Genomic DNA, 12,484 nt, shown 5'->3' on the forward strand with positions numbered 1-12,484 from the left:
ACACACACACACACACACACACACACTCACTCACTATAAATTTATGAGAAATTACATTCACAAATGGTGAAAGAGGAAAGAACATTTCAGGGAAATTCTCATGGACAAGGTTCAGGGTTTCTGTTCTGCTCACCTTACTCTCAAGGTGGCCAAAGGGTCTTTGTGGGTGCCCTTTCTTTTATTCTGCAAATCGACTCTCCAGTGGTCTGCAGTGTGCAGCCTCCCTAGATGCTGATGTTTCCTTAAAAAAACCTCAGTGACACCCTTAGCTTGGCTTTCTGTAAGAACAGGAAGGTTGGGAGGCCCCTCTTTAAATAAATCAGTGAGAGAGGGGTTTTTTGTTTTTGTTTTTTGAAAGATAAAAGGTAGGACTCATTAAAAACAAAATCAGTGACTGCACAGTAGGGGCTCAATAAGGGACCTCCTTGGATTCTCATGCTTCAGTTAAAGCTCATGGGATGATGTCAATAGTTAACTTCTTCCATGGGGCTTTTTCAGGTCAGGAAGTTGAGGCAGCTAAGGAGGCTGCAGAGACGCTTAATTGAAAGAAATATGTACATGAGCTACAGCCACCTCACAATGATAAGGTAAACTCACCCCACCCCAAATGATATGAATTTTTAAAGTGCTCTGGGTATGGATAATTTTAATGAAAATGGGAGCCGAAATTGCCAATCTTTTCTTATTCATCCCATGTCCAGAAAGCAAATGAATCCAGAAATCAATATTTGTTACTGTTGTTGCTTTCAGTTTGCAAATGATATGTAATGATTATGTGTCTCCCCCCTCAATTTATGTTGTATTTCCTTTGCATTGAAATGAATGGGATGGAATAACATAATGACAGTGATTAATTAAATAAGTTACATGATTTCACCATGGTGGACAGCAAAATGAATAGCATAGTTTGTGGCAGAAGATGACCTGCAGTCGAACAGAAACAGGGCCATATGCACCAAATACAGGGAGGAATAGGAAACTGTGCTTTTGTACATCCCTAGCCCCAAGCAAGGGAAGGAAATAATGGAACCCTCTTTCGCTGCAGAAGAAAACTTTTCAGAAATTAGAGGACAAATTTTGGCACATCACCATGTTCAACTAGCGTAAGCTAGCGTCTCACACTGGTACTTAAATTCTTATCTGTTCCCTTGTTCCACCATAGAATCTTGCTCGGGTTTAGCAAATTAAACAGCTCTGGTGCTCACACTATGTTAAGAACTACAGTGCCCTCTTGTGGGCAGAAATGTGTGAAGGAATGATTCTTAAGCGAACAAAAGCCCATTTCCAAATTACCGTTTTTAAAACAATGGGAGTGCTCAAGGTCACTACTGCACCTGACAATGCATTGTAGAGGCTGGTTTCAGAAATCTCAGGGCATGAAGGTAAAAGAGGTGGCCCCCTTGCTGTGTCTCTTCAGTGACTGGAACCGTGTGTGTGTGTGTGTGTGTGTGTCATCTTGGGTTCCATCACAGAAGAAAGGCAGGACAGAAATTCAAGAAAATAAATAAATAAAATCTACCACTGAGCGCTTGCAAAGAATCCAGGATTGGGCCTGACTCCTTTTGAGGCAATGTAATGAACAAACCCTTCCAATGCTACACAATCACAGCAGCAACCTCTTGGGCACCCATAATTTTGGAGTGTAGCCGCACTTTCTAAGGGAACGACCACAACTCAGTGGTAGAGCATCTGCTTTGCACAGATAAGTTATTTTTATTTCACAAGATTTATGTACCATTTGGGTTTTAATGAAACTTCCCAGGTAGGGCTGGGAAATCCCTGCCTCAAATTCTGGAGTTCTGCTGCCTGTCAATGTTGGACAATGCTGAGCTCAATGAACCAATGATCTGACTAAGCGTACGGCAAGTTCCCGTGTTCCTAAGTTCCACTGCACTCGTGCAACCTCTGTATGGCATATATTATAGATACGGCTGGCAAAACCATTGCCATTACATACGTTGGCCAAAAGCAAGTTAACTTGGGGTAAGGTAAAGGTAAAGGGAACCCTGACCATTAGGTCCAGTCGTGACCGACTCTGGGGTTGCGGCGCTCATCTTGCTTTACTGGCTGAGGGAGCCGGCGTACAGCTTCCGGGTCATGTGGCCAGCGTGACTAAGCCGCTTTTGGCGAACCAGAGCAGCGCACGGAAACGCCGTTTACCTTCCCGCTGGAACGGTACCTATTTATCTACTTGCACTTTGACGTGCTTTAGAACTGCTAGGTTGGCAGGAGATGGGACCGAGCAAAGGGAGCTCACCCCGTCGCTGGGATTCGAACTGCCGACCTTCTGATTGGCAAGTCCTAGGCTCTGCAGTTTAACCCACAGCGCCACCCGTGTCCCTTAACTTGGGGTACATAGTAGTTATATACTGACCTACAAAGCTTTTGTCAATCTGCTCCCACTTTGCTGAAAGTCCTCCAAGACCAAATATCCCAATCAGCTACATGTTCACATATGACGGCTTTATGTTATTCCATTCTGATTGCATATATTCTAATAAATATGGGCAGTGACATTAAGGGAGGCCCATGCTCTCAGGGGCACAGTGCCTGCATGGCATTTTTTAAAAGATCCTACCTTCAATTGCTGAGTAAAGCTGGGAAAGATTTGTGCCACACTCTACTTTCTCCATGCGAATCCAGGCATGAAATTCTGGTCATTCCTGGGTAAGAAATTCAGCCGCATGTGTGAACCAGCCCTTCAGTGATATCAGCACAAGAGGACAAATGTACACTTATTGTGCTGGGGTCAGCACTGTTTTGTGCTGGTGTGCTGGCAAATTCTGAAGTGCAGAAGCTCACAGTGACAGCTTCCATTGCCAAGGACAGTCCAAAATGCAGGCAGCAGTGCTGATCTGCTATCTCCCATCATCTCTGACCATTGACTATGTTGGTCCTGGACTGATGGAAGCTAGAATCTGACAGTATCCAGAGGTTGGAGAAAGCAGGCATGTGATAGTTCTTACACACCTGTTACGTAACCTGGGGGTTTTGTCTGCAAATTCTAACAATGCTCATGCAGTATTTGTTAAGTAAACCGTATCATACATGACTTGATTCTTTTAAAGAGCTGAAGATAAATGAACAAACAAAACATGCACCAGTTGATTCTCACTTCCTGGCAACATTAATAAATTTGTATCTTTCAAAACTGTTTCCTATTGCCACCGACTATCGGTTATCGGCTGTGTAAATAAATATGGATTTTGTCACAGTCATTATGCCGATGAGGCAGAACACACAGTACTTTCCCTCCCACCGAAATCAATGGCAACGTTCCAATTGATTCTATGAGGTCAGGACTGCACAGAACAATTCTTGACATACTTGGCAACTTAAAAGTTTTATATTTCTCTGTTACTTGTGAGAACGTATATTCTCTGGTTTTCCACTGCGGGTCACGGCAGTCGTACCTTGGAAGTCGAACGGAATCCGTTCCAGAAGTCCGTTCGACTTCCAAAATGTTCAAAAACCAAATTGTGGCTTCTGATTGGCTGCAGGAAGCTCCTGCAGCCAATCAGAAGCTGCAGAAGCCCAGTCGGACATTTGGCTTCCAAAAATAGTTTGCAAACCGGAACAGTCACTTCCATGTGTGCAATGTTCGGGAGCCAAAACATATGGGAACTAAGCTGTTCGAAAACCAAGGTACGACGGCATTTATTTATTTCTCCCCCCCCCTTTTAAAAAAATAACATTTAAGAAGATAAAAAAAATTCTGCTGAATTAGGTCAGTGGCACATCAAATCCAGCATCCTGTTTCCTTTAAATAATATTTATTGAGATTTAAAAAATTACAAAAAGAAAAAATAGATAACAACATATTAAACAGAAAAACAGAACATCATGTCACAATAACGAAGAGAGAAAAGAAAAAAAAAGAAAAAAGAAAAAGAAAAAAGAACAGAAATATATACAACAAATTTTCCCATAATTTATCTTTCATTTGCTTGTTTCTTTGACCTCCTCACGCCTCCCTTTTTTGTATTCTAGTTCAATTAGCTATTTCAGCAAGTCCTTTCCATCTTTTCCAGTTTTTATCCTCTATTTTATCTTAATATATTATAGCTTTACTTTCCCTCCTTTCACCATTTAACAATCTATTTTTTCTTAAACCTTTATAGCATTTCTACTAAAATCACATTACTTCATTCCAACATCCTTCTAACATTCTTTAATTTTACAATGTTTCTGTAAATAAACTTTAAATTTCTTCCAATCTTCTTCCACCGACTCTTCTCCCTGGTCTCAGATTCTGCCAGTCATTTCCGCCAGTTCCATGTAGTCCATCACCTTCATCTGCCATTCTTCCCGGGTGGGTAGATCTTGTGTCTTCCAATACTTTGCAATGAGTATTCTTGCTGCTGTTGTAGCATACATAAAGAAAGTTCTGTCCTTTTTTGGCACCAATTGGCCAACCATGCCCAGAAGAAAGGCCTCTGGTTTCTTCAGGAAGGTATATTTAAATACCTTTTTCATTTCATTATAAATCATCTCCCAGAATGTCTTAATCTTTGGGCACGTCCACCAAAGGTGAAAAAATGTACCTTCAGTCTCTTTACATTTCCAACATTTATTATCGGGCAAATAATATATTTTTGCAAGCTTGACTGGTGTCATGTACCACCATCAAATCCAGCATCCTGTTGTCACAGAGGTATAGACTTAGAATGTAACTATCACTCGTATAACACCAGATATGCCCACCACAATGAATAATGAGAAGCAATAGTGGACAATGGGGTGGCTGAGAGACACATACCTAACCTCCCAGCAGATGAGTCACTACTGCTTACAAGGGAAGGGAAGGGTGAGGCAGCAGAGAGGGCAGCATGCTGCAAACGCATAGGCAGGAATGCTGGATTGGCTCTGCTGGTGTGTTTGCACCATACCCACCTTGCCCTCTCAGTAACCAGCGGCGACTCACCTGCCTGGAGGCCAGGTAAATGCATCTGCCCCACGACTTCATCCACTTCTAATGAAAAGGTAGGTGGGTGGTGAATACCCATCATTAAGGAAAACTATGTTTCTCTTATTCCTCACCCTTGTGTGCATTGACGTAATAGAAGAGGAATGAAGAAGAGGGAAGTTCTAGGATCCCGCCACCCACCAAGCTAGAGCAATGACATCATCTGCTGCAGTGCCAGGGTAATTGACAGACCCTCCTGTCTCTAGCAACTGGATGAGGTAATAGCAAAGCTTTCAAGTTTTACTGTTTGATTGTGTCAGAATGACCGTGGAAGAATTCGGAAAATGAGGCTGGATATTTTTTCTTGTTGCGTTTCGTGCTGGCAGCTTAAATGGCAACACTTCTTTGAGAATTTTCCTGATTGGAAGCTAATGATTGAATTTCAGCCGGCTGAAGGTCTTTTGCTAAAGCTCGCTGTGTTTTGCAAGCTGAACCTCAGCAGTCAGAAATGAGCATTGCTGAGCTCAATGGGACTTCCTCCAAGGAAACCGTACACAGGATTGCATGATCCTACTAAATTATGAGTATTGTGCTAGATCAAGTAGTTTTCAATCTGTGGTGCATATCCATCCACTGACAGCATTTTAATGCCTAGTTCAGGATGAGTACAAACATCAAAATGTGCCTCTGGGCTAAAAATACATTGTCAGAATTTAGCGTAAGAGCAATTTTTTTAAAAAGCCTGTTGGCAATTAGAATTAGGAGCTTCCATAGAAACAGAACTATAAATCATTTTACTTTCCATTCCCTCTAGATAAAAGATGATTACCACTAATACAAGCTGCAGGAGAAATCAATAGGATGTTTTATATCCCCAGTAGGTCATAAACTTACTATAATTAAGAATGGTGTACGGGTTAGCTCTTTGCATCTTCCTGTCCTCCCAGCTGTTCATAGTGTTATGGGTTTGCAGGGGGCAAGGATCCCTTAAAATTCCTGGGTTCTCCCTATAATTCCTGAAATTAGTAAATATGAAGTCAAACAAGCTTCCTCAGGAGCTGGGCTTAGAAAGATGCCACCCAAGAACAGAGGCAAGTGATGGCTGAGCCATCACCATGACACAAGGTGAGACAAGCCATCAGACAAGAAAGGGGGAGGCTGCCAAGATTACAGAAAAATGAGAAATCTTTCACAAGCTACTTTATAAATTATTGGGGATTTTTTTCGTGGGTGTAGAATCAAACCATTTGTAAGAAAATCAGCCCTGAGTGCTCACTGGAAGGACAGATCCTGAAGCTGAGGCTCCAATACTTTGGCCACCTCATGAGAAGAGAAGACTCCCTGGAAAAGACCCTGATGTTGGGAAAGATGGAGGGCACAAGGAGAAAGGGACGACAGAGGACGAGATGGTTGGACAGTGTTCTCGAAGCTACCAGCATGAGTTTGACCAAACTGCGGGAGGCAGTGGAAGACAGGAGAGCTAGGCTCTGGTCCATGGGGTCACAAATAGTCGGACATGACTAAACGACTAAACAACAACAGGACTGAGTTTACTTAATCACTGTGTGTGGTGCTTTCCCCCCTCCCCTTCCCATTTTAACATTTCTACATAGCTCTCTAGTTCCCCAAGATGCCCGAGCTTCCTGATCTGAAGAACTCCTATGGGAAGACTTACTTTTGCTTCATATCTTCTCCTGTCTTTTAATCAAAGTGTGGGAATCCGGGGAGGGTGACTACCTATTGCCTGAGATCAGTGCACTGGGTGATTTTGTTTTTAAGGGAAGAGCTTCCATTTACTCCTTATCTCCTTCTGCCATTATTTCTTCTAAATGGGGGGAAGGGTTGTTGTTGTTATTATTTTACAATCAATGCCCAACCCAGGCACTTGGTAGGCAGAATCGTGCTTTCAGCATTTACAGGAAAGGTTTGTCAAGGACATAATGCAGTTTTCAGGAAGCATGGGAACCTGGGAAGTCTACAGAGTGCAAACAACTGAGTAATATTTGTAGGATGAATGAGGAGAGACTCACAAGCACCTCTTAGCCACTTCAAAAGTAAGTTGAAGACAGCAAAAACCTTACTTTCCCACCCATGATAATTTCTCTTTGCTTTTATCATTTTCAAATGCAATTTCCTTTCTTGTTATGCGAAGGGGAATGGCAGAGGGGGGAAATGCAGGATTCTTATTTCTGGACACAAAATATTAGAGAGTGCATTTCCAGCTCCCAGCTAAAATTGTGGATATCTGCACGAACCCTTGGGCAGCTCAGGACACACTTCTGACTGTTATTCCTCTGCATTCTAACCAAAGTTCCATTTCTTTTGTTTTTGTATTCTGCGTGGGTCCGTTATTCAACCTAGTAAATTGCTCACCCTTGGTTGTCACTGAAGCTATGCACTGACCTGATCGGTCTTGAGATCTTTCCACAATAAATTCCCCGCTGCTCTCCCTAGCCAATATATGGGCTGATTGCTCCATTTGGCACACATTTCCTGGGCTGGTCTCTTGCTCCCAGATTAATTATTTCCTCTTTGTCTATACTGAACTCGACTTGCCATATACAAGCTATCTACATGGAAAAAAAAAGCTTTATGAAAGCTTATTATATTCCTCTCACCCCCACCCCATTATTGTCTCAACATCCATATTTAAGATTGCCTGCAAGTTGTTGCTGTTTTAAATCTGTTTGCAAACCATTAATATCAGGGTGGCTCAACCATGAAACTACTTTGGAGCTGAATCAAATCATAAACACATGTTAACAACTAGCAAGGCTGTCAAGAGGATACCCTGGGCTTGGTGTACTATATATATGGATTGGGCCCTCTGCATCCCTCCACGAAGCCACCACAGTCTGTTTACAAGAACTCCTGCTTATGTACATATTGTTGCATGCCAGCCAAGTCTCTGAGCAGTGAGAGATTCCAGAGTTTGTATTTCCTTCGGAATGAGAGACAGCAGATACCGTGGTGTCTTTATGATATAGGTTTATTTCTGCATATATACAACCTGAGCCTAAGATGGAAGTGTTCAGAGTATTAACCCCCGAAGAAGGCCTTGCTTCTTCCATAGGTCATGCCTACAACCAGAAATATGCCAAGGAGGGAATGTGAACCTCAGGCTGAGCAAGTCACTATTAAATGCAAATCATAGAAACATAGAATTGTAGAGTTGGAAGCAACAGCACTGGGTCATCTAGTCAAACCTCCGGCAATCTCATCTAGATCATACATGATAGGTGGCCATCCAACCTCCAAGGAAGGAGAGTCCACCACCTGTTGTGGGAGCCTGTTCCACTGTCAAACAGGCTCTAATTGTCAGAAAGCCCTTCCTGATGTTTATGTAGCTTTTATACAATGTTATTGATTGATTGATTGATTGATTGATTGATTGATTGTAGTTATATCCCACCTTTCCTTCAATGAGCTCAAGGTGGCATACATCTCTTCCTCTTCCATTTTATCCTTACAACAACCCTGTGACGTCAGTTAGGCTGAGTGTAAGTGACTGGTCCAAGGCATAGCTGTCAATGTTTCCCGTTTTTTAAGGGAAATTCTCTTATTCCAAATAGGATTCCTCGCAAGAAAAGGGAAAAGTTGACAGCTATGGTCCAAGGTCACTCAAGTGTGCTTCATGGCTGAGTGGAGTTTTGAACCGTAGTATCTCAGGGCCTAGTCCAACACTCTAGCTGCTACCCCAACACTACCTCTAAGGAACTCACAGTGGTGATTCAGCAGTAAGCTTCTGAAATAGATTATGCTGATAGTGACTTACTCAAAGTCTAGTGAGCTATGCCAGCAATTTATAGCCTATGTCCCTTATTTCAAAAAAGGAAGCAAAACTTGAGAAAACAGATGCCATCATTTTAACGACAAGCCATTCTAGGTATAAACCCACTTCTCCTTCACATGGCTTCAATTTCATTAACTCGGAGTTAATCTTGATTTTAAACTCTTATCCGGGTTCTGCAAGACTGTAGTGAAGAGCTACCGTGAGCAGATGCAGTAGACTATTTGATGCACCAGCCATATAACTTATTGATTGATATAAAGCAGCAGCTAATGGACCCAAACCAAAATCAAAGGCCAGAGGAAGTGCAGAGAATATTCATGAAATAGGTCCTACACAGGAACTCCAATACTTGGAAGAGCAGCATTGACACCTGGTGTTAGATCAGCAGTATTGCTTCGAAAATTAAAGGGCTTTTAAAAAGGACACTGGCTAGTTCCAAGCTAGGGATGGTGTGAGACATTTCGGCACCTGACACAAAGCACAAAATGGCACCCCCTCTCAATCAGGGAAAAGGGGTAAGCGAAGATCTACATCAGGAACACTGGGGGAATAAAGCTCTACACTGGGATCTGCTGCCCCTGTGGATCCTGCCGCCTGAGGCAGTCCCCTCATCTTGCCTCACGGGAGGGTGTTATAAGGTTAGACCTGTTCCAAGCACTAAGTGGAAAACACTGTTACTACTCTCACATACCTCAAGCAGTCCTCATTCTTGAAGCTATATTGTCAGAAAAGGCCAACCAGAATGACCGGAAGAACTACCCCACGGGAAAAAGTTACAGCCTGTGGGGCTTTTTAGGTTGTGGCGGTGGAGTGGGGCAAGTAAGGGGACACTGTATCGAATTATGCATTCTTAATCCATAATTACCTGGTTGCTAGTTGTGAGTCATTCCAAGAGAAGACTGGCAAGATGCCCCAAAGAAGGAATATTTATACTAAATTTTCCTTTGAAGAATATAAATCTACAATCCATTCCTAAACTTAATTGCTAACTACCACAATTACAAGTGGAAAACAAACTTACAGTAAATTATAGCAGGATGGTTTTTCTCTGGATGCATAAAAGAAAAATAATAAATTCCACTATTAGAATAACATTCGTTCAATCTTTTGGACATGGAAACATGTCTGGTGTGCAACTGGGCATGCTAAAAGTTGTCAGTTAAAGATTCTGATGCAGATTGCTGTCTCCGTGAAAACAAACCTTCCTGCCTAATTGGGAGCAATTAGCATTTTTTAAACACATGTAGTTTATGGATTTGTTGTAAGTGTGGCTTATTACTTGCAATAAATGTTGTCCATTCTAGGTTTTATGGCTTTACAATAAACTTAAAAGTTTTATGGTTTATCAAGGGAGGCAAAGTCATGCTGTTTTAAGATAGGAGGTGAGGGAACCAGAAGATCAGTGTGTGAATCTGGCCTCTGTTGCCCCTCATGATGAGGGAATCTCATAGAAAACGTGATGCCTTCATTCCCCATGCAATAGGCTCAGCTGGGCTACATTAGGTTGAGGGAAATTATTAATAGGAGTATCAAATATGAGGTCTTATCCATTACCACAACATAGGCAGGTTGCACAGAAGTGCAAGTATTTGCCACAAGCTGATTAATTCTGCTTTTTTGCAGGGATCAGGTATACCTCTACCTGCCCCACACCTGATGCCACATATGCCATCAGGTGTGGGGCAGGTTGGGGTAATAGTCTTGTGGGCCAAATGAGGAGGCCTGGTCGGCCAGAGGTTCCCTACCCCTGTCCTATTTGATGCCAGATTTTTTTTTTAAAGGGAAAGAATGGATTGTGCTGGTAGAACTTTCCATCATCTCCATTTACGTGTGTGTAGTCTACTACAGTTTGTGAATTTTCATAATACCTATCTATGATTCCCCTCAGGGCAGCTGAGAAAAGAAACAACAGTATCTATATCTTGAGAGTTATCAATAAATGGGAAAATATGGTCCACTGAAATTACAGTGGCCACACTTGAACATCGATGACTGAAGAGAAATTCCAGTGTGGAACTGCTGAATTATACAGTGGTACCTCGGGTTAAGTACTTAATTCGTTCCGGAGGTCCGTTCTTAACCTGAAACTGTTCTTAACCTGAAGCACCACTTTAGCTAATGGGGCCTCCTGCTGCCACCACGCCACCAGAGCACAATTTCTGTTCTCATCCTGAAGCAAAGTTCTTAACCTGAGGCACTATTTCTGGGTTAGCAGAGTGTGTAACCTGAAGCGTATGTAACCTGAAGCGTATGTAACCCGAGGTACCACTGTACTTCTCAAGAAGTTCAGTTTTTTCACCTGTGACCTGAATTGGGATAAAAGAACAGACCTCCCCCCAACCTCTGCAGGTATTAATTAGGTTGCCAACACCAGGATGTTTGTGTTGTCTTCAATGCTGCTTTGTGAATGGTCTCTCTATTGATTTGATTTTTCGTATAATCATCAGAGTCTGTATTATTATTATGCATTTCATTTTCCTCCAACGTCAGTGCTAAGAATCCTCTGCTGTCAGAAGTATACTGCTCTACCTTGGATAACATGTCATGTATCTGATGAAGTGGGCTCCAGTTCATAACACCTTATACCATTCTAAATTTGCTAGTCTTTTAAAAGGGCCACAAACTGCGTTTTTGTTGCTGCAGACGAAAATGGTCACCCCACTGGAAATTGTTTCCTATTCCTCTTTCTTTCCATCAAGCCCAGTTTTCTACTGCTGGCACTTTCCCACTACTATTTTACAAACACACACACGTGATACCCTTTCAAGTACTTCGGTGCTCAAATAGCGATCAAGCAGAAAAAGGGATCTTACATAAGCTCAAGAAAGGCCTCATTCTTAGGGCTGAACTGGATTAGATGCTGAGAAATGCACAATGAGACTCCTGATGGCTCACTTACAGCAATTTAGACTATCATGCGACCCACCCCCGAGGCAAGGAGCTAAGTAACTAGTCATACCTCAGGTTATGAACGCTGCGGGTTGCGTGTTTTCGAGTAGTGGACCGTGCCGAACCCGGAAGTACCGGAACAGGTTACTTCTGGGTTTCGGCGCTCACGCATGCACAGAAACACAAAATGACATCACACGCATGCACAGAAGTGCCGAATTGCGTCACGCGCATGTGCAACGCTTCAAGCTGCGAACGCTGTGGGTTGCGAATGTGCTTCCTGCATGGATCACGTTCGCAATCTGAGGTATGACTGCATGCAACTTTTAGAAGACATCTGAAGGCAGCCCTGTATAGGGAAGCTTTTTAATTTTTAATGTTTTATTATGTTTTCATATAGGTTGGAAGCAGCCCAAAGTGGTCAGGGCAACCCAGTCAGATGGATGGGGTATAAATAATAAAAATTGCTGTTGATGATAAATAGGGTGTCCCTGTTTTCATCTAAGAAATGTTGGAGGGTATGCATTATGTACCACCCACCTGTCAAAAAGTGCTTTGCTCAGCACTTCCTGAGGGGAATTGGCCCCAAAGCTAATCCACCGGCATTGAACTTGTGCACCCAATTGCTTTTTTCCCCCTTTATATTATTGGATCGTAATTGGTATAGTTACAGGTAGGTAGCCATGTTGGTCTGCCGTAATCGAAACAAAATAATAATAAAAAAATCCTTCCAGTAGCACCTTAGAGACCAACTAAGTTTGTTATTAGTACGAGCTTTCGTGTGCACTGAACGAGCTTTTTTCGTGCATGCACACGACTCATACCAATAACAAACTTAGTTGGTCTCTAAGGCGCTACTGGAATGAATTTTTTAAAATTTTGTTTCGTAACTGGTA

This window comes from Podarcis pityusensis (assembly GCF_964106645.2).
Source record: "Podarcis pityusensis genome assembly, chromosome: 12".
NCBI lineage: Eukaryota > Metazoa > Chordata > Lepidosauria > Squamata > Lacertidae > Podarcis > Podarcis pityusensis.